Source organism: Berghia stephanieae, chromosome 14, assembly GCF_034508935.2.
Source record: "Berghia stephanieae isolate SIO BIC M18660-M18661 chromosome 14, UCSD_Bste_1.3, whole genome shotgun sequence".
Classification (NCBI taxonomy): domain Eukaryota; kingdom Metazoa; phylum Mollusca; class Gastropoda; order Nudibranchia; family Aeolidiidae; genus Berghia; species Berghia stephanieae.
In genome coordinates this window covers 9,339,442-9,360,009 of record NC_088373.1, presented here as the reverse complement: position 1 = coordinate 9,360,009, position 20,568 = coordinate 9,339,442, and the positions used below count along the sequence as shown (strand labels likewise).

The following is a 20,568-nucleotide window of genomic DNA, read 5'->3' as shown; positions in this document are numbered from 1 at the left end:
ACAAACTCCTTGGGACATGCAAAAGAAGTTCGAGGAAACTGTAGAAAGAATAAGAGGAAAATTTTTTTGACATTCGAATGAGTTTGGGGGAACCGAACGAGTTTGAGGAAATTGTACGAGTTTGAGGAAACCATGCTTTAGTGTATTCTTAATGAATGATATGATATTTATTGGATAAAATACATCTGCTGCTGCTTGAAACTCGAAGAAATTAATAACAATAATAAAATGGAATGGACGCATCACTTTGATTTACGAAGACAGATGATGTGGACGTTTCTGTTTTTCTCTGTCTACAAAACACAATGAATAATAATAATAAATCTTTATTGTCCTAAAAAAAGATGGCAATTTGTCATTTGGTTGCACATTTATAACAATACAATATTGACATAGACACACTCACACAGATGCACACTAGTAACATCGTAGTCATCGAAAAAACAGCATCAACAACAACATCATCATCATCATCATCATCATCATAAAACACTAAACAGGAATGATAATGATTATATTATTATATTCCAATTCATCCATAGTACGGTATTTCATTCGTTGTGTTTTGTTGATAAAAAAAGAAACTCAAAACATCCACATCGTTTCTCCTTTGTCTTCATAGACTAAATTAAAGCTTCCATCCGTGTTATTATTGTTTTGATATTTTAACCCTCTCCTTACCACCTGCATCAAAATCGTCACATTTGTTACGACAAAATATACATTTTGTCTTTTTCAGATTTATTTTGTACATCACAAACTTTGAAGAATGATCTTTGTTTGATTATAGCAACATAATGTTGTTTTATAGAGAGTTTTTTTTTAGTTTAAAGAATCAATTTTTCTGCTGGGTAAGCCTGTCATTTTGGGAAAATACTGAAAAGGATCAGTAAGGAGAGAGTTAAGGTAACTTTTCCATATTGCATCATGCTTCTTGGCGTGAAAATACGATTTTAAGTAACAATTGGAAATATGAAAAAGTATGCTTTAAATCGAGTCAAAATATGAAAAAAGTGTGCTGTTTTTTGGGTTCAATCATAAAAATGTGTGCTTTGATTTGGGTCAAAATATGAAAAGTATGCTTTAATTGGATCAAACTATTTTTATAAAAATGAAAAGAAACGAGCTTTTATAGTAATAATCTATAGTGCTTCTAATATCCACAAAAACGTGATCAAAACGTTTTACAAGGGGTTAATCATGTGTATGCTTTCTTAATGAAATTCATGATGTTAAAATTGTTTTTACTTCAACTCAGGGAATAGCCAGTGATGGAGTATTTGTTTATTGTTATCTGACAAGCAAATAATATAACGATGCTGATGATACAATCCAAATCCACATTAAATGTGGAGATGTGTTTTATTATATACAGTCAATCATTCCTATAATTATAATGTAGTCTGTGATGATAAAAAATAGGGTATTGAGAAGTGCCAGATGAAAACAGAGAATAAAAAGTCACGGGGTCAGTGCCAAACTCAAGATCCAATTGTGGATCGTGCGGCTATGTGGTCTAGTGGTATGACACTCGCTTTCGGATCGGAAGGTCCTGGGTTCGAGTCTCACTCTCGGCGCATAGTTGAGCCCTTGGAAAAGGCTCTTTACTCACTTTTTCTCACCGCACTCAGGTGTAAAATGAGTACCTGACCGTTAACAGCGTTGTGTCTGTCCGAAAAAAAAATGTAATATCGCCTAACAGGCGTCATATCCCATCCTACATGTTAAGTGTTGCTGTTGGCCAGGGACCCCTTTGAGCACTTTGAGCATGTTAAGTGGATATTGCGCTATATAAATGCTCTATCCAATTGATACAAGTGCCCGTTCCACACTTTTTCTGAATGTAGTCTGTCTTGAGTTCATCGTGTTATTCAGTGCAACCCCCTTATATCAAATTGTTAAAACTGTATAGATCTACATGTTTTCATAAGAGATTGCTGAGTGGGGTATTTTGACCTCCCATGGTGGGCAAGAGGTCAATCGCTGTATCTTCTGTCCCTCTGTATATGTTTTTTTTGTTTTAAAAAAAATCTTTTTCTGTAATTGTCTTGGAATGGGATTTCTCGGTTTTGTCCTGGCCTTTGCCGGAGTCTCTGGCTGAGAGGGAACTATCAAATATATAGTGTTAGTTTACGGAAGTGTTTCCAAGAAACCATGAAAAATGAAAGCATACTGTTGTTAACAATGGGGAAATAATGGATGGAAAAAGAACAATGTGATAACCTTTTGTTTCTATAATAATAATCATTCCTGTTTGGATTAGTTCTTGGTCTCTGGTTGGGGTTCCTGGCCTCCCATAGTGGGCAGGGAGGTACTCACTGTGTCTTCTATCCCCCTATATCTGTTTTTCAACTTGCTTTCTGTCTTTGTCTTGGAATGAGATTACATACATGGTTTTGTCCTGGTCCTGGCCGGATGCCCTTACTGAGAGGGAAATAGTCAATAGTCAAATGTATAGATAGTTTTGGGAGATAATATTTTTTTCCTTGTAAATCATCTCTCTGTTATGCACTGTATTATGCTTTGTTTACATATTATGTATATATGATTTGTTAACACATTTGAATTTGATTGTATTCCTCTTAGTGGGGGCCTGTGCTTGAGTCTAGATGAGACTTTTAGGTGATCTCAAACTAAGTACTTTGATAGTTTGCTCTTGGAATCTACATCTGTTTCCTATTTGAACCAATTCCCCTTTGTCTTACCTTTTCTTGAATGCTTTAATTGTAATTCTAGAACTTTTTACTACCCCATTTTCTTCCTTTTTACTGGCGCTGATATGACCTTAATGTGTTGCAAGCGCGGTAAAACCCTCAAAAACAAACAAACAAACAAACAAACAAACAAACAGTTAACTGGTGTGCTCTGGAAAAACATGTAGATATGTATTTAAAAATTTGGCCAGAAAACTCGTCCTTCAAATATTGATCAATTTAAATGACCCCCATCTTGGCAAAAACTCTCAAACCTGGGACTTCACGAAGTCTTCTTTGATATCCCAGGTTTGAGATTTTTATGCCAAGATGAGGGTCATTTAAATCGATTGATATTTGAAGGATGAGTTTTCTGGCCAAATTTTTAAATCCATGTTTTTCCAGAGTACTGCAGTTAACGGGTTAATCGAAGAGTATGCAACAGTGGGAAATTCAATGAATCATCCTGGGTGGGGTTCCCTACCTCCACAGTGGGCAGGGAGGTACTTACCGTGTCTTCTATCCCCTTTAGGCTGTTTTCCAACATGCTTTCTGTCTTTGTCTTGGTATGAGATTGCTTGGTTTTTTTCTGGCCCTGGTCGGATGTCCTGGCTGAGAGGGAAACAGTCATATGTAGAGTTAGTTTTGGGAGATGATATTTTTTTCCTTGTAAATCATCTCTCTGTTATGAACTGTATTATGTTTGTTTACGTGTTATATATAATTTGTAAACATTTGAGTGTGTTCTTCTTAGTGGGGGCCTGTGCTTGTGTCTGGATGAGACTTTTAGGTGATCTCAAACAAAGTACTTTGATAGTTTGCTCTTGGAATCTACATCTGTTTCCTATTTGAACCAATTCCCCTTTGTCTTACCTTTTCTTGGGTGCTTTAATTGTAATTCTAGAACTTTTTACTTTTCCATTTTCTTCCTTTTTACTGGCGCTGATATGACCTTAATGTGTTGCAAGCGCCGTAAAACTCTTAAAAACAAACAAAAACAATGAATCATCCAATGAAAGATGTAAATGTTTGTTTAGTGTTAAATGGGTGATACGAATTGCCTGCTACCCTTTGAATAGGATGCTAGTTAATTAAAAAGTACTTTGTACTAGATTTAACCATGAGTTACTTTTAAATGTGAACAGAGAGGTGATAAAAAGACTCTGACGGGGATACTGGGATCAACCCTTTGCTTGTGAGTGAAGGCTAGGGCTTCACAGATTAACCTATGAAACGGATATAATCCAAGTGTGTTTATCGCTTGAAATCTTGGAGAAATTGTACATAACAATTTTTATTTTTATTATCAAAACTGCATGTAAATAATGTTTAGAGTTAAAGAGTTTAGTTCTTGGAATGAGATAACTTGGTTTTGTCCTTTCCCTTGTTGGGTTCTTGGCTGAGAGGGAAACAATCAAATGTATAGTTAACGTTTGGGGAGATGATATTTTTTTCCACGTGAATCATCTCTCTGTAATGTACATATTATATTTGTGGTTTTGAATGTATAATGCACGCATTTGAATGTGTTCCTCTTAGTCATAGTGGGTGGGATCCTGTGCTCATGGCTGGATGAGACTTATAGGTGATCTCAAACTATGCACATTGTTGGTATGCTCTTGGATTCTATTATATCTGTTCCCTATATGAACTTAATCCCCTTTGTCTTACTTTTTCTTGTGTGATTTTAATTGTAAATCTAGAATCTTTTGACTAGGTATCCCATTTTCTTTCTGTTAACTGGCGCTGCTATAACCTAAATATGTTGCAAGCGCCGTAGTCCCCTTAAAAACAAACATGCAAAAGATTAACCTATCAGATTTATAGAATCCAAGTTTGTTTATCGCAGGAAATCTTGAAGAAGTTGTAGATAAAGATTATAAAAACTATGTGTAAATAATTTTTAATGTTGAAGATTTTAGTACAGCAACTTACCATATAGGCAGTCAATCAGAGAATATCATCAGCTTTTTCTCTACGGGCTCAATAGAAAATGTAGCAGTAATAACATAGAGAAAACAATAACACTTGATATTTTTGCAGTGCAACAACCACAAAATGTTCTCAAAGTACTTTACAAGGGGTTTCAAACCAACAACAGCACGTAACATGTTGGACAAGACGTGACACGCCGTTATGACATTGAAAAAAATTTTTTGGCACGGTCATCTTTATTTCCGGCCAAGTACTTATTTTACATTGAGTGCAGTGAGAGAATGTGAGTGAGGAGGGTTTTTTTTCAATGTCTCAACTGTTGTGGTGCCAAGAGGTGACTCAAACCAGGGACCTACCGGTCCGAAGGCAAGTGTCTTGTATCACAGTTCAGAAGGCCAGGGTTCGAGATCCGCTCTTGAGCGGTACATAGTTGAATCTTGGAAAGGCTCTTTACTGGCATTCTCTCACTGTACTCAAGTGTAAAATGAGTACGTGTCCGTTAACAGCGTTGTCTCTGCACAAATTGTAATATTGCCTAACAGGCATCATGTCTTGTATCGTCCTTTGTGTTAAGTGTTGCTGTTGGCTGGGGACACCTTGTAAAGCACTTTGAGCATGTTAAGTTGATATTGCGCTATATAAATGCTCTATTTTTTTTATTTTTTTTTGAAATTCTGTTTTGTTTTGTTTTGTTTTTATCACTTCAAAGCTTCTCGGGCACTTAAATAACTTGACCATACAGAGAGGATAATTGGAAAACGATAAGGGCTGCCTGAAGCCGGTGATCGTAAAATACTAACGAAAGAGTGAAAATGGAAAGGCTTCGTATGGGAACAAAACAGACAATGTTTTGTTCCTAGACGAAGCCTTTCCATTTTCACTCTTTCGTTAGTAGAGAGGATAATTGGACATTTAAAAGGCAAACGATATAGAACTAATATATGTTGTTGATTTTGGTTGCACTGTCATGCTTAAGTGCTGGGTGGGGTTCCTGACCTCCCATAGTGGGCAGGGAGGTACATACTGTGTCTTCTATCCCCTTATAGCTGTTTTCCAATTTGCTTTCTGTCTTTGTCTTGGTATGAGATTGCTTGGTTTTGTCCCGACCCTGGCCGGAGTCCTTAACGGGGAGGGAAACAGTCAAATGCATATTTATTGTTTTGGGAGATATTTTTTTCCTTGTAAATCATCTCTCTGGTTATGTATTATTATATTTGTTATTTTGAATGTATAATGAAATGTAAGCATTTGAATGTATTTCTCTTTGTTGGATTTTGTGCTCGTGTCCGGATGAGAGTTATAGGTGATCTCAAACTATGTACATTGGTGGTATGCTCTTGGAATCTACATCTGATCCCTATTTATCCCCAGTTCCCCTATGTCTTACTTTTTCTTGGGTGCTTTAATTGTAATTCTAGAACTTTTTACTATCCCATATTCTTCCTTTTTACTGGCGCTGGTATAACCTAAATGTGTTGCAAGCGCCGTAAAACCCTTAAAAACAAACAAAACAAACATGCTTAAGTGACTTCTTGTATTAATGAATTTTTGTAACCACAATGTGTTCATCAACACAGCAGTTGACTGTGTTAAGTTATTGACTGTCTTTTATACCCCTTTAACTTTCCCGGGTTCCTAATTGTCTTTGTCTTGGAATGAGATTACTTTGTTTTCTCCTGGCCCAGGCCAGAGTCCTTGACTGAGAGGGAAACAGTCTATATAAAAATTTTAAAAAAAAAAGATTCCCTTTATTCATCCCATAGGGGAAATTTATCTCGAGGATCTGTTCCAAGAGAAGACTGGAATAACCCAGGCTTAAGCCGCAATGCAGCGCTGCAAATTGAGCTAGGACGAGGTGCCTTGCTCAAGGCCACAGAGCGCAGCGGGGGGTGATCGAACTCGGTACCTTTCGGGTACGAAGTAAAGACCAGACCACAGAGCTACGCTACCCTCTTATATAAATATAATAATAATAATAATAATAATAATAATAATAATAATAATTAATTATTATTATTATTATTATTATTATTATTATTATTATTATTATTATTATTATTATTAGTTTTGAGAGATGAAACATTTAAAACTTTAAAATCAGCTCTCTGATTTGTACTGATAAAGTTGTTTTGTTTTTAAAAAAAATAATATTGCGTAAACATTTGAGAGTAATACTCTTTTTAGTGGAATTCCGTGCTTATGTTTAGATAAGACTTTTAGATGATCTATATTTGAGACCGAGGAGACATATGAAAGAATTCAGAGTGGAGACTGGGTGGGGATCCTGACCATAGCGGGCAGGGAGGTACATACTGTGTCTTCTATCCCCATATATCTATTTTCCAACATGCTTTTTGTCTTTGTCTTGGAATGAGATTGCTTGGTTTTTTTCCTGGCCCTGGTCAGAGTCCTGGCTGGGAGGGAAACAGTCAAATGCATAGTTATTGTTTTGGGAGGTGATTTTTTTTCCTTGTAAATCATCTCTCGGTTATGCATTGTATTATGTTTAGTTTACATATTATATTATATGATTTGCGGGTGGTTGGATGGGAGCATCACCCTTGAATCATATACCTATGATGTTCGCATGGGTGTACGATCCGATAGTGATGTCGTTTCTTCTTATCTTTACTAGCCTATCCTGCTTCTTTGGTTTGTGATTGTATTTTTGACAGGGGATATTTTTTTTCCTGTAAATCCTCTGCCTGTTTGTTCTTGGTTATTTATAATTTAGCTTATGATATCTTTAGGTTATGATTTTGATTGACATTTGTACTATTTTTGTTAGATTGCTTGTTTTTTTGTTTCAGCGGTCTCTCATATAACCTCAATTGTGTTGGAAGAGACCTAAAGCAACAAACAAACAAAAAAAACAAAAAAAATATTATATGATTTGTAAGCATTTGAGTGTGTTCCTCTTAGTTCGGGCCTGTGCTTGTGTCTGGATGAGACTTTTGGGTGATCTCAAACTAAGTACTTTGACGGTGTGCTCTTGGAATCTACACCTGTTCCCTATTTGAACCAATTCCCCTTTGTCTCACCTTTTCTTTTGTGCTTTAATTGTAATTCTAGAACTTTTTACTATCCCATTTTCTTCCTTTTTACTGGCGCTTATATGACCTTAATGTGTTGCAAGCGCCGTAAAACCCTTAATAACAAAAAAGCAAAAACATCAGAGTGGAGAATAATAGGGGAAAACTTTGTTTTTGTGTTGAAGATGTATGGTTATGTGCATTATTATTATTATTATTATTATTATTATTATTATTATTATTATTATTATTATTATTATTATTATTATTATTATTATTATTATTATTATTATTATTATTATTATTATTATTATTATTATATTATTATTATTATTATTATTATTATATTATTATTATTATTATTATTATTATTATTATTATTGTCCGCCTAAGGCATATATTGTACTTATACGTGCTTCGTTTTCCACTTTGTTGCACTTTCTAAAAAAGTTTTGTAGCATTAGCATACTTTGTTTTCTCTTTAATTTTGATTATTGAAATTAACTAAGAGAGCATGTTATTTTAAAAGCATTATAATGTTTTGATTATTTGTTATTATAATAAATAGTGAAATTTTATTTTAAATTGTTGTAAATATGTTAAAATTCAATCAGTATTGATAATTATTATGAATTTACATAAAATCAAATAAACATTTTTAACATATTATACTTTTGTTTTGTTTTGCTGGATTTTTTTTCTTTTTTAGTTTGTTAAAAAAAAATAATTTGTTTCTTTTTAACGTACACAGTATTTGTACTGGGTGGGGATCCTGACCTCCCATAGTGGGCAGGGAGGTACATACTGTGTCTTCTATCCCCTTATATCTGTTTTCCAACATGCTCTCTGTCTTTGTCTTGGAATGAGATTACTTGGTTTTGTCTTGGCCCTGGCCGGAGTCCTAGCTGGGAGGGAAACAGTCAAATGCATAGATATTTTTTTGGGAGATGATATTTTTTTCCTTGTAAATCATCTCTCTGTCATGTATTATTTATTTATTTTTAATGTATAATGTAAGCATTTGAGTGTATTCCTCCTTGTTGGATTTTGTGCTTGTGTCCGGATGAGACTTATAGGTGATCTCAAACTAAGTACATTGAAGGTATGCTCTTGGAATCTACATCTGATCCCTATTTGTTCCTAGTTCTCCCTTTGTCTTACTTTCTCTTGGTTTCTTTAATTGTAATTCTAGAACTTTTTACAATCCCATTTTCTTCCTTTTTACTGGCGCTGATATGACCTTTATGTGTTGCAAGCGCCGTAAAACCCTTAAAAACAAAAAACAAAAACAAACAGTATTTGTTGGGCTTGTTTTGTCTTTGTTGTAATGGCCGATATTTTCTGTTGATTTGAAAGTATTTCCACTATAGCAATGAGCCCAAAATGCTTTGGATTATCGGACCTGTAAATAATAAGTACACTGACGTCGTTTCTTTCCAGTTCTGTCAGAATGAAAGATTGATAAATTCGAAGCCTTGGGGTTGTTACCTTGACCTCCCATTGTGGGCAGAAGGTCACTCGCTGCGACTTCTATCCCCCTATGTATGTCTTCCCTACTTGCTTTCTATCTTTGTCTTGGAATGAGATTTGATTACTTGGTTTTGTCCTGGCTTGGCTTAGAAGGGAAACAGTCAAATGCATACTATTGGTTTTAGGGTGATTATATTTTTTGCGAATCATCTCTCTGTTATGTACTGTAATTTCTTTATTTTCTTTTTTTTTTTTTTTTTTTGAACATATGATTTGTAAACCTTTGAGGGTATTCCTCCTAGTGGGGACTAGTGGCTGCTTGAGTCAGGATGAGGCATAGGTGATATCAAACTATGCATACAGATAGTGTGCTCTTGGAATCTACATCCATTCCCTATTTGTGCCATTCCCCTTTGTCTTACTTTTTCTTTGGTGCTTATCTATAACTTTTTAAAAAACTATCTTATTGTCTTCCGTTTTACTGACACTGAAATGACCTAAATTAAATGTGTCGCAAGAGCCGTAAAACCCTTAAAAACAAAACAGTGGCAGCAATCACCCATCCCTGCCTCAGATGTCCGACAGGACAAGACACCTTGAACTGATGAAGCAAATAAATAGATCGGGGCTCAAAAAAAAGCATACACACACAAACACACACACGCACGCACACACACACGTACACACACACAACACAAACGCACACACACACACACACACACAAGAACTAAAAACAACCAAACAAACGCAAACTAAAAAAACAAAATTTTGAGCGTTGGTGTAGAGCAATATCCACTAAAGACTAACCGTGCTCAAATCGCTTTACATGTCCCCAGCCAGCAGCAACACATTTGAATTGACATTTAGAAGGAGACCTGATACCTATTGATACTATGTTAGGTAAAATGCTCCACCAGACAAATTAAACATACTTACACACTAAACGGTGTGCAACCTTTAACGTGTATAGTCTTGGCCCCACAGTTTTTTGCACAGCTTGCGGCCGAAAAATTAGGGTAAAATTTCTGATATTTTGGGACAAATTCTTTGATTCTTTTCTTTTTGCGAAACTTGAGTTCCCCGCGATGATGAAGATTTTTTATTGTAATTTTGTTTTCTCAACTTTGTGCCTATTTCCAAATCAGCATAATTTCTGGCAAAATTAATATGCCATTTTTTGTTCCATAATTTTGAGTTTGAAATTGCCTAATTCCGCGGTGATATTGTATTACATGGGTTACATGTAGTTGGTTGTTAGGTCTGATACAACCTATTTAGATACCTGCACAATTTTTGAAAAATTTACTTATTTTCTTCTGCAAAATTCAGCATTTTCTTTGCAAAATTTTGAAATATTTTAACGGGTATTAGGAAGCTGGCAGTGACGTCATCTATAGATATTGTCGTGTGAAAGTCAGAATTTCACTCAGCACCATTCGGTATAGCCTACCTATTATATATATATTTTTTTTTCATTTTTGAATGCTGAGATAGAAAATTTGAAAGTTTGAAAATCAAAATTCGGCTTAACTGGCGAAAACACTACTAGCCTACCATCTCATGTCTTTAAAATGTTACAGGGGATAGCGCGAACGCAGTCCCCCTTACGCAAAAATTACGCACTCGAGTCACCCACATTTGGGGTGATCGCAGGGGTCAGCCCAACAGGGTTGCCAGTTTGGCATTTTAAATGCCAGATTCCAAAAATCTGGCATTTTTGAAAACCGTTTGGCATTAGAAAAATCATTTGGCATTTGGCATTTTCATTTGGCATTTTATTTTCTGGTATATTATACTTCAAATGACACCTTACTTAACTGTTTACGTATTTACCTTTCATGTTAATGTATTTCTTTTTCATTCTTAAAATCCAACCGTGGTGTAGTGGGTTAGCACTCCACTTAGTAGTCAGTAGGTAAAAAATTACCCCAACAGGAAATTTAGTATAATTCAAAAAAAAAAAAAAAAAAAAAAAAAAAAAAGAAAGAAAAGAAAACACGCAAGCCACCAGGATATGATAGTAAATTGTCTATCAAAAGTGAGTAGTTTTCTTAGTGGGGGTGGGAGTCAACAGACCAGGGTTGCCAGATTATTTTTCAACAAAATGCCAGGGGAAGACTCAAAAAATGCCAAAACACTCAAAAAGATGCCAAAGTCTGTTGACTCCCACCCCCACTAAGAAAACTACTCACTTTTGATAGACAATTTACTATCATATCCTGGTGGCTTGCGTGTTTTCTTTTCTTTTTTTTTTTTTTTTTTTTTTTTTTTTGAATTATACTAAATTTCCTGTTGGGGTAATTATTTACCTACTGACTACTAAGTGGAGTGCTAAACCACTACACCACGGTTGGATTTTAAGAATGAAAAAGAAATGTGAAGATGTTTGTTTTTACGCGTTTAGAAATAATTAAGAAAAGGTGTCATTTGAAGTATAATATACAAGAAAAGAAAATGCCAAATGAAAATGCCAAATGCCAAATGATTTTTCTAATGCCAAACGGTTTTCAAAAATGCCAGATTTTTGGAATCTGGCATTTAAAATGCCAAACTGGCAACCCTGCAACAGACTTTGGCATTTTTTTGAGTGTTTTGGCATTATTTGAGTCTTCCCCTGGCATTTTGTTGAAAAATAATCTGGCAACCCTGCAGCCCAACCGGAGTGCAATGGAAAGGCCTCGCCCTGGGAGGACCCCCTTCGTGATCAGGGTGCCTCCCGTGCCAGGTAAGTATGATTGACCAGTTTAACAGCATTCTTATAACGATATATCGAGTACTATCAATGTGGTGTTTGGTTGGTTTGCATAAATTGTCGTATATTATCAAATATTATCCAAATTACCCTGGATATAAAAATCTTTGTTGTGTTGTCTGACCAAGCTCCATTTTTGACATGAGATAAATGCATAATGTTAGCTTATTTCGTTGAATTTGATGTTATATTGACTAGAGCGTTTAAGATGTGTATATCTGACATGGAAAAGATTGAGTTATTTCCCTTGCCTAAAGCAGACTTTCGTGAGGAATGTAGATGAACTGAAAGACGGATTAGCGTGACGGTTAGCGATACTAAATTTAGGATGTTATTCATTGACTGAAAATGGACTTTTCCATTGTCATACAATATAATCGACAAAAATATCGCTTTCATTTTGAAAGAAAAGTACAACTGAAAAAAAAAAAAAAACATAAAATAAAAAAAAATAAAAAAAAGACAAAAGACGATACTTGAAGAAATAAACATATCATTTGAGGAGTTCCCCTTCATCTGATAGGCATTAATTCTTGTCATGATGAACCCGGAAAAGAACGGGACAGGGTAATTATTGATAATATTCATAGAGTAAAGGATAACAGGCGACGTGTACATATATGCCGGACTGACACCCGAACGCTTTATTGGGCCTAGTTTGACATTATTGTAATGGACAATATTTTGTGTCAATTTTTGAGATTTCAGTTACAACAATGACCCATAATGACGTGGGTGATAATACATGCAAATAAATGCACGTCGATGAATTGGGAATTATGAAGGAAGGTGACAATGACGTCATTATATAGATATTGTCGTGTGGTTTAGAAACGAAAGTCAGAATTTCACACAGCACCATACAGTCTACCTATGATTCTTTTTTTCTTTTTGAATGCTGAAAATAAAAATTTTGAAAGTTTGAAATTCGGCTTAACTGGCGAGGTTGACAAGCTTCATGATCGGGTCTAAACTTAATGAGGCTACCGATTAGAACACTAATCAAGCTTGACCTACCATCTCACTACTCACTCTTTGTTTTTAAATTGTTACAGGGGATAGCGCGAACGCAGTCCCCCTTACGCAAAAATTACGCACTCGAGTCACCCACATTTGGGGTGATCGCAGGGGTCAGCCCAAACGGAGTGCAATGGAAAGGCCTCGCCCTGGGAGGACCCCCTTCGTGATCAGGGTGCCTCCCGTGCCAGGTAAGTATGATTGTCTATTTTAACATCATTCTTATAACGATATATCGAGTACTATCAATGTGGTGTTTGGTTGATTTGCATAAATTGTCGTATATTATCAAATATTATCCAAATTACGCTGTATATTAAAATCTTTGTTGTGTTGTCTGATCAAGCTACATTTTTGACATGGAGTGAATGCATAATGTTAGCTTATTTTGTTGAATTTGTTGTTATATTGACTAGAGCGTTTAAGATGTCTATATCTGACATGGAAAAGATTGAGTTATTTCCCTTGCCTAAAGCCGACTTTCGCGAGGAATGTAGATGAACTGAAAGACGGATTAGCGTGACGGTTAGCGATACTAAATTTAGGATGTTATTCATTGACTGAAAATGGACTTTTCCATTGTCATACAAAATAATCGACAAAAATATCGCTTTCATTTTGAAAGAAAAGTACAATTGCAAAAAAAAAAAAAAAAAAAAAAAAAAAAAAAAAAAAAAAAAGAAAAGAAAAGAAAAAAAGACAAAAGACGATACTTGAAGAAATAAACATATCATTTGAGGAGTTCCCCTTCATCTGATAGGCATTAATTCTTGTCATGATAAACACGGAAAAGAACGGGACAGGGTAATTATTGATAATATTCATAGAGTAAAGGATAAAAGGCAACGTGCACATGCCGGACTGACATCCCAACGCTTTATTGGGCCTAGTTTAACATTATTGTAATGGACAATATTTTGTGTCAATTTTTGAGATTTCAGTTACAACAATGAGCCCATAATGACGTGGGTGATGATACCTGCAAACAAATGCACGTCGATAAATCGGGTATTATGAAGGAAGCAGACAATGACGTCATTATATAGATATTGTCGTGTGGTTTAGAAACGAAAGTCAGAATTTCACACAGCACCATACAGTCTACCTATGATTCTTTTTTTCTTTTTGAATGCTGAAAATAAAAATTTTGAAAGCTTGAAATTCGGCTTAATAGTAGGGGGAATTAGGTCCAAAAAAAACCTTGAATTGTGCAAACAGGGTTGAAAGCATGAAAATTACATATGTTGTAAAATATCAAAAACCCTATAATTTATGATATAGAACCACTCTGAAAGATCAGTATTAGTTGAGATACAAGCTTTTTAAGATTAGAAAATTTTGAAATGGACGACAATAATTTCTTTCATTTTTATTGTGTAAACATTCGAGGCAAGCCGACCAAAGGTTGTTTTACGTTATCCTTTGGATTCCCATTGGTGACTATTTTTAGCGTCGAAGCGGATGTTTTCCTTTCCCTTTACTTTCGATTCACGAACCATACAAATTATTTAATCGTAAATACTATTCAATTTCACTTGTTTTAAAGGACGTCTAGTGAGCAATATTCTATAATATGAGATTTTTTCTGCATCTGATTTAATAAGTATAATCAATTGCTCTAAAACGGACGGGCAGACGGGAAGATGAGCAAAACAGACTAGCAGAACACAGCTCAATAAATGCCGATAACCGGTGTTGACAAAGGACAGTGCTCCTTCTCCCCTCCTCCTGTTTTCTTTTCTTTCCAAAAATACTGCGATAATCATTTTACGTGAGTTAAAACCTATTTCGGTCAAACTTGATGACAGTAAAGAGTATGCATACCACTTTCATAGCTATAATTATCATCATCATTAACCACTATGATGCGGTATTGTGGCAAGTTATTTACTTTACGTTATTTACCGTTTATAATGTCCCTCTAAGTCGAGGAGGTATGACAAAGGGCAAGGCTATGAAACTCTTTTTGAAGATTTAACACAATTCAATTCTTTGGTTTGTGATGAAAACAAGTTGGATGTATCTATGTTTTTAATTCATGAGAAAGAAATGAGATTATCGAAAGCTTAAAACAAAATGATGCTAAGTGGCATAAGTCTTGTCGTGTAAAATTTAATGCCAACAAAATTAGGCGATTAGAATTAAAGAAATCTAAAAGAATTGCCATACACGAATTCCAAACTTCGTCATTTGACTTGGAGGAGTCACCGAATGAATATATTTCGCAACCCACGAGAATAATGAGACAACGTTCAAATTAGAGATTGGCTATAATAAACAAAAGTGCTTTTTTGTAAAAACATAGCATCGGGAGTACTCAATTCTGTAATGACAACAGATATGGAAGAAAATATTCGTGAAATAGCGTTATCTATAAAAGATTCTGATATGTTGTCATTTTTTGCCGGAGGAGATTTAGTCGCTCAGGAGGCACACTACCGCCCTATACCATAAAATTTGTCATGCACGATACTTTAAAAAACAAGCTTTAAAAGATGTCACTGCTGATGATAATCATGATGTCACAGTTCTTGAAAGAAGTCGAGCTTTTGCTAACATTATATCTTTTATAGAAGAGAACCCTGCAACAAATGCGACGATGGACATGAACCACTGTGGAGCTTATTTCCAGAACTGTCAAAAATGTCCCAAAAACTCATCAAATGTTCATGTAAGAGAGAATGTATCGGCACCCGATGTATAAGGTCCCGTTTTGCCTTGCACGGACTTGTGTAGATGAAGGGTGTGTGTGTATGGGGTGGGGGTGGGGGGAGGTGGAGGGGGGGTGTTAGGCCAGTACAGTAATGAGTAAAAGTCTCTCTCTCTCTCTCTCTCTCTCTCTCTCTCTTCCTCTCTCTCTCCGTCTCTCCCGCTCACTCCCTCTCCCCCCTCTCCCTCCTCTCCCTATTTTATCTACTAGTTAGGTTAGTACAGTAATGAGTAAAACTCTCTCTCTCTCTCTCTCTCTCTCTCTCTCTCCCTCTCCCCCCTCTCCCGCTTTTATCTACTAGTTACAACACGAAATAATCATCAGTTAGCTACCGTAAATGGTTACCGGTGTATTTAAAGTTTTAGAACGCACATTGTATTGTGGTTATTTCCTCGGATAAGTAATGCTATATAGGAAAAAATAAAAGTGCTAAAAACGCACTGTTCTGAGAAATTGCCAGAGTGGTTCTATATCAGGTGTTATTTATACGGGTCATAGCTACCTATATGCCAATTTTCAGGATTTCAACCCAATGTGCACGGTTTTAGCCTAATTTTCCCTCATACAATGAATATGAAGAAAATATATTTTTTAACGCAGTTATTTCCCTTGTTTAATATAGCTGTAATAGGTAAAATCTAAGGCCTTAAACCGATACGTTATGATTGATTGCCAGAGTGGTTCTATATCAGATGTTTTTTCTATGGGTCTTAGCAAACTGTATGCAAATTTTCATGCTTTCAACCCGAGTTTGCACGGTTTTAGCCTAATTCCCCCTACTATAACTGGCGAGGTTGACAAGCTTCACGTCTAAACTTAATGAGGCTACCGATTAGAACACTAATCAAGCTTGACCTACCATCTCACTACTCACTCTTTGTTTTTAAATTGTTACAGGGGATAGCGCGAACGCAGTCCCCCTGACGCAAAAATTACGCACTCGAGTCACCCACATTTGGGGTGATCGCAGGGGTCAGCCCAACCGGAGTGCAATGGAAAGGCCTCGCCCTGGGAGGACCCCCTTCGTGATCAGGGTGCCTCCCGTGCCAGGTAAGTATGATTGTCTAATTTAACAGCATTCTTATAACGATATATCAAGTACTATCAATGTGGTGTTTGGTTGATTTGCATAAATTGTCGTATAATATTATCCAAATTACCCTGTATATTAAAATCTGTGTTGTGTTGTCTGATCAAGCTTCATTTTTGACATAGGGTGAATGCATAATGTTAGCTTATTTTGTTGAATTTGATGTTATATTGACTAGAGCGTTTAAGATGTCTTTATCTGACATGGAAAAGATTGAGTTATTTCCCTTGCCTAAAGCCGACTTTCGTGAGGAATGTAGATGACAGCCGTCATGACGTAAACTGAAAGACGGATTAGCATGACGGTTAGCGATACTACATTAAGGATATTATTCATTGATTGAAAATGGACATTTACATTGTCATACAAAATAACCGACAAAAATATCGCTTTCAGCTTGAAAGAAAAGAACAACTGCAAAGAAAAGACAAAAGACGATACTTGAAGAAATAAACATAATATCATTTGAGGAGTTCCACTTTATCTGATAGACATAATTCCTGTGATGATGATCCGGAAACGAACAAGACAGGGTAATTATTGGTATTGGTAATATTCATAGAGTAAAAGATAAAAGGCGAAGTGTACAAAAATGCAGGTCTGACATCCGAACGCTTTATTGGGCCTAGTTTAACATTATTGTAATTGACAATATTTTGTGTCATTTTTTAGATTTCAGTTACAACAATGAGCCCATAATGAAGTGGGTGATGATACCTGCAAATAATTGCATGTCCATAAAATGGGTATTATGAAGGAAGCTGGCAATGACGTTATATATAGATATGGTCGTGTGGTTTAGTAACGAAACTCAGAATTTCACTCAGCACCAATACGGTACCTAAGTATAATTGTCAAGGATGGAGGCACGGAAGCAGAGGTGAAATATATATTACATATATTTCTTTTTCTTTTTTTGAATGGTGAAAATAAAATTTTTGAAAGTTTGAATATCAAAATTCGGCTTAACTGGCGAGATTGACAAGCTTCCCGATCGGGTCTAAACTGAATTGGGCTACCTAGTTAAACCGGGTACTCGGGTAAAAGGGGCAGGTAACGAGTACCCGATTCAACAAATGGAAACCGAACTGACAGTGATAAAGAAGTTGCTTGAAGGAAGGCTCCGTTGACAAATTAATATTTTTGAACAAAAATTGGAAGTAATACAATTTTTATTTACATATTTCCATTTACATGACATTTTTTCAAAAGATTTTCCTCCTTTATTTTTCAATTACATTGGTTTTTTTGTTTTATTTGTTAACACACATTTGATTCAATTTTGGAATCAACAGATTAAGACTATATTAACTCTTATCTTTTAAAGGAATCTCAGGTATTTTTGGTTTTATTGTAGTTAATTATCGATGTTTCTTACTTCAGTTTCGTTTCATTTTTTGTAATAAATAATAAATAAACACCCCCCCCCTCCCCACACACACACACAAATATTTTTTGACATTAGCCTAAGTCACCCACGGGTAATGATTTGGGCGGTAATCCCAGCACTAATTACGCACTCGAGTCACCCACATTTGGGGTGATCGCAGGGGTCAGCCCAACCGGAGTGCAATGGAAAGGCCTCGCCCTGGGAGGACCCCCTTCGTGATCAGGGTGCCTCCCGTGCCAGGTAAGTATGATTGTCTAAATTAACAGCATTCTCATAACGCTATATCGAGAAATATAAACGTGGCGTTTGATTGATTTGCATAAATTGTCGTATATTATCAAATATTATCCAAATTACCCTGGATATTAGAATCTTTGTTGTGTTGTCTGACCGAGCTCCATTTTTGACATGGAGTGAATGCATAATGTTAGCTTATTTTGTTGACTTTGTTGTTATATTGACTAGAGCGTTTAAGATGTCTATATCTGACATGGAAAAGATTGAGTTGTTTCCCTTGCCTAAAGCCGACTTTCGTGAGGAATGTAGATGACAGCCGTCATGACGTGAACTGAAAGACGGATTAGCGTGACGGTTAGCTATATTAAATTCAGGATATTATTCATTGATTGATAAATGGACTTTTCCATTGTCATACAAAATAACCGACAAAAATATCGCTTTCAGCTTGAAAGAAAAGAACAACTGCAAAGAAAAGACAAAAGACGATACTTGGGAAATAAACATATTATTTGAGGAGTTCCTCTTCATCTGATAGGCATAAATTCCTGTGATGCTGAACCCGGAAAAGAATGAGACAGGGTTATTATTGGTAATATTCATGGATAAAAGATAAAAGGCGACGTATACTTATATGCAAGTCTGACGTCTGAACGCTTTATTGTGCCCAGTTTAACAATAATGTAATGGAAAATATTTTGTGTCATTTTTTGAGATTTTAGTTACAACAATGACCCTAATGAAATGGGTTATAATACCTGCAAATAAATGCACGTATATAAAATGGGTATTATGAAGGAAGCTGGCAATGACGTCATATATAGATATTGTCGGGTGGTTTAGTAACGAAAGTCAGAATTTCACTTAGCACCATACAGTCTACGCGAATATTTTTTTCTGTTTTGAATGTTGAAAATAAAAATTTTGAAAGTTTGAATATGAAAATTCAGGTTAACTGGCGAGATTGACAAGCTTTACGATCGGGTCTCAAGTCTCTATTAATGGGGATACCTATTCACTACTATTCAAGCTTTATACCATCTCATCTGTCTTTACATTGTTACAGGGGATAGCGCGAACGCAGTCCCCCTTACGCAAAAATTACGCACTCGAGTCACCCACATTTGGGGTGATCGCAGGGGTCAGCCCAACCGGAGTGCAATGGAAAGGCCTCGCCCTGGGAGGACCCCCTTCGTGATCAGGGTGCCTCCGTGCCAGGTAAGTATGATTGTCCATTTTAACAGCATTCTTATGACGATATATCGCGAATTATAAACGTGGCGTTTGATTGATTTGCATAAATTGTCGTATATTATCAAATATTATCCAAATTACCATGGATATTAAAATCCTTGTTGTATTGTCTGATCAAGCTCCATTTTTGACATAGGGTTTATGCATAATGTTAGCTTATTGTGTTGAATTTGTTGTTATATTGACTAGAGCGTTTTAGATGTCTATATCTGACATGGAAAAGATTGAGTTATTTCCCTTGCCTAAAGCCGATTTGCGTGAGGAATGGAGATGACAGCCGTCATGACGTGAACTGAAAGACGGATTAGCGTGACGGTTAGCGATACTAAATTTAGGATATTATTCATTGATTGATAAATGGACTTTTCCATTGTCTTACAAAATAACCGACAAAAATATCGCTTTCAGCTTGAAAGAAAAGAACAACTGCAAAGAAAAGACAAAAGACGATACTTGCAGAAATAAACATATCATTTGAGGAGTTCCCTTCATCTGGTAGGCATAAATTCCTGTGATGATAATCCGGAAAAGAACGAGACAGGGTAATTATTGGTAATATTCATAGACTAAAAGATAAAAGGCGACGTGTATATTTATGCAGGTCTGACATCTGAACGCTTTATTGGGCCCAGTTTAACAATAATATAATGGAAAATATTTTGTGTCATTTTTTGAGATTTCAGTTACAACAATGACCCTAATGAAATGGGTTATAATACCTGCAAATAAATGCACGTCGATAAAATGGGTATTATGAAGGAAGCTGGCAATGACGTCATATATAGATATTGCCGTGTGGTTTAGTAACGAAAGTCAGAATTTTACTTAGCACCATACAGTCTACGCGAATATTTCTTTCTGTTTTGAATGTTGCAAATAAAAATTTTGAAAGTTTGAATATGAAAATTCAGGTTAACTGGCGAGATTGACAAGCTTTACGATCGGGTCTCAAGTCTATTAATGGGGATACCTATTCACTACTATTCAA

At 35.8% G+C, this 20,568-nt stretch overlaps 3 non-coding genes and 1 pseudogene across 3 annotated transcripts; all 4 read right to left on the bottom strand.

Moving 5' to 3' along the window:
- Positions 1-12,934: 12,934 nt before the first annotated feature.
- Positions 12,935-13,098, bottom strand: LOC144960202 (U1 spliceosomal RNA). The gene has a single exon (XR_013642792.1). It is a non-coding gene; the product is annotated as a U1 spliceosomal RNA (small nuclear RNA).
- Positions 13,099-16,503: 3,405 nt separating this feature from the next.
- LOC144960199 (U1 spliceosomal RNA) lies at positions 16,504-16,667 on the bottom strand. The gene has a single exon (XR_013642789.1). It is a non-coding gene; the product is annotated as a U1 spliceosomal RNA (small nuclear RNA).
- A 1,520-nt stretch (positions 16,668-18,187) lies between these two features.
- On the bottom strand, positions 18,188-18,337 carry LOC144960209 (U1 spliceosomal RNA; annotated as a pseudogene).
- A 1,052-nt stretch (positions 18,338-19,389) lies between these two features.
- Positions 19,390-19,552, bottom strand: LOC144960206 (U1 spliceosomal RNA). The gene has a single exon (XR_013642795.1). It is a non-coding gene; the product is annotated as a U1 spliceosomal RNA (small nuclear RNA).
- Between the last annotated feature and the right edge of the window lie 1,016 nt (positions 19,553-20,568).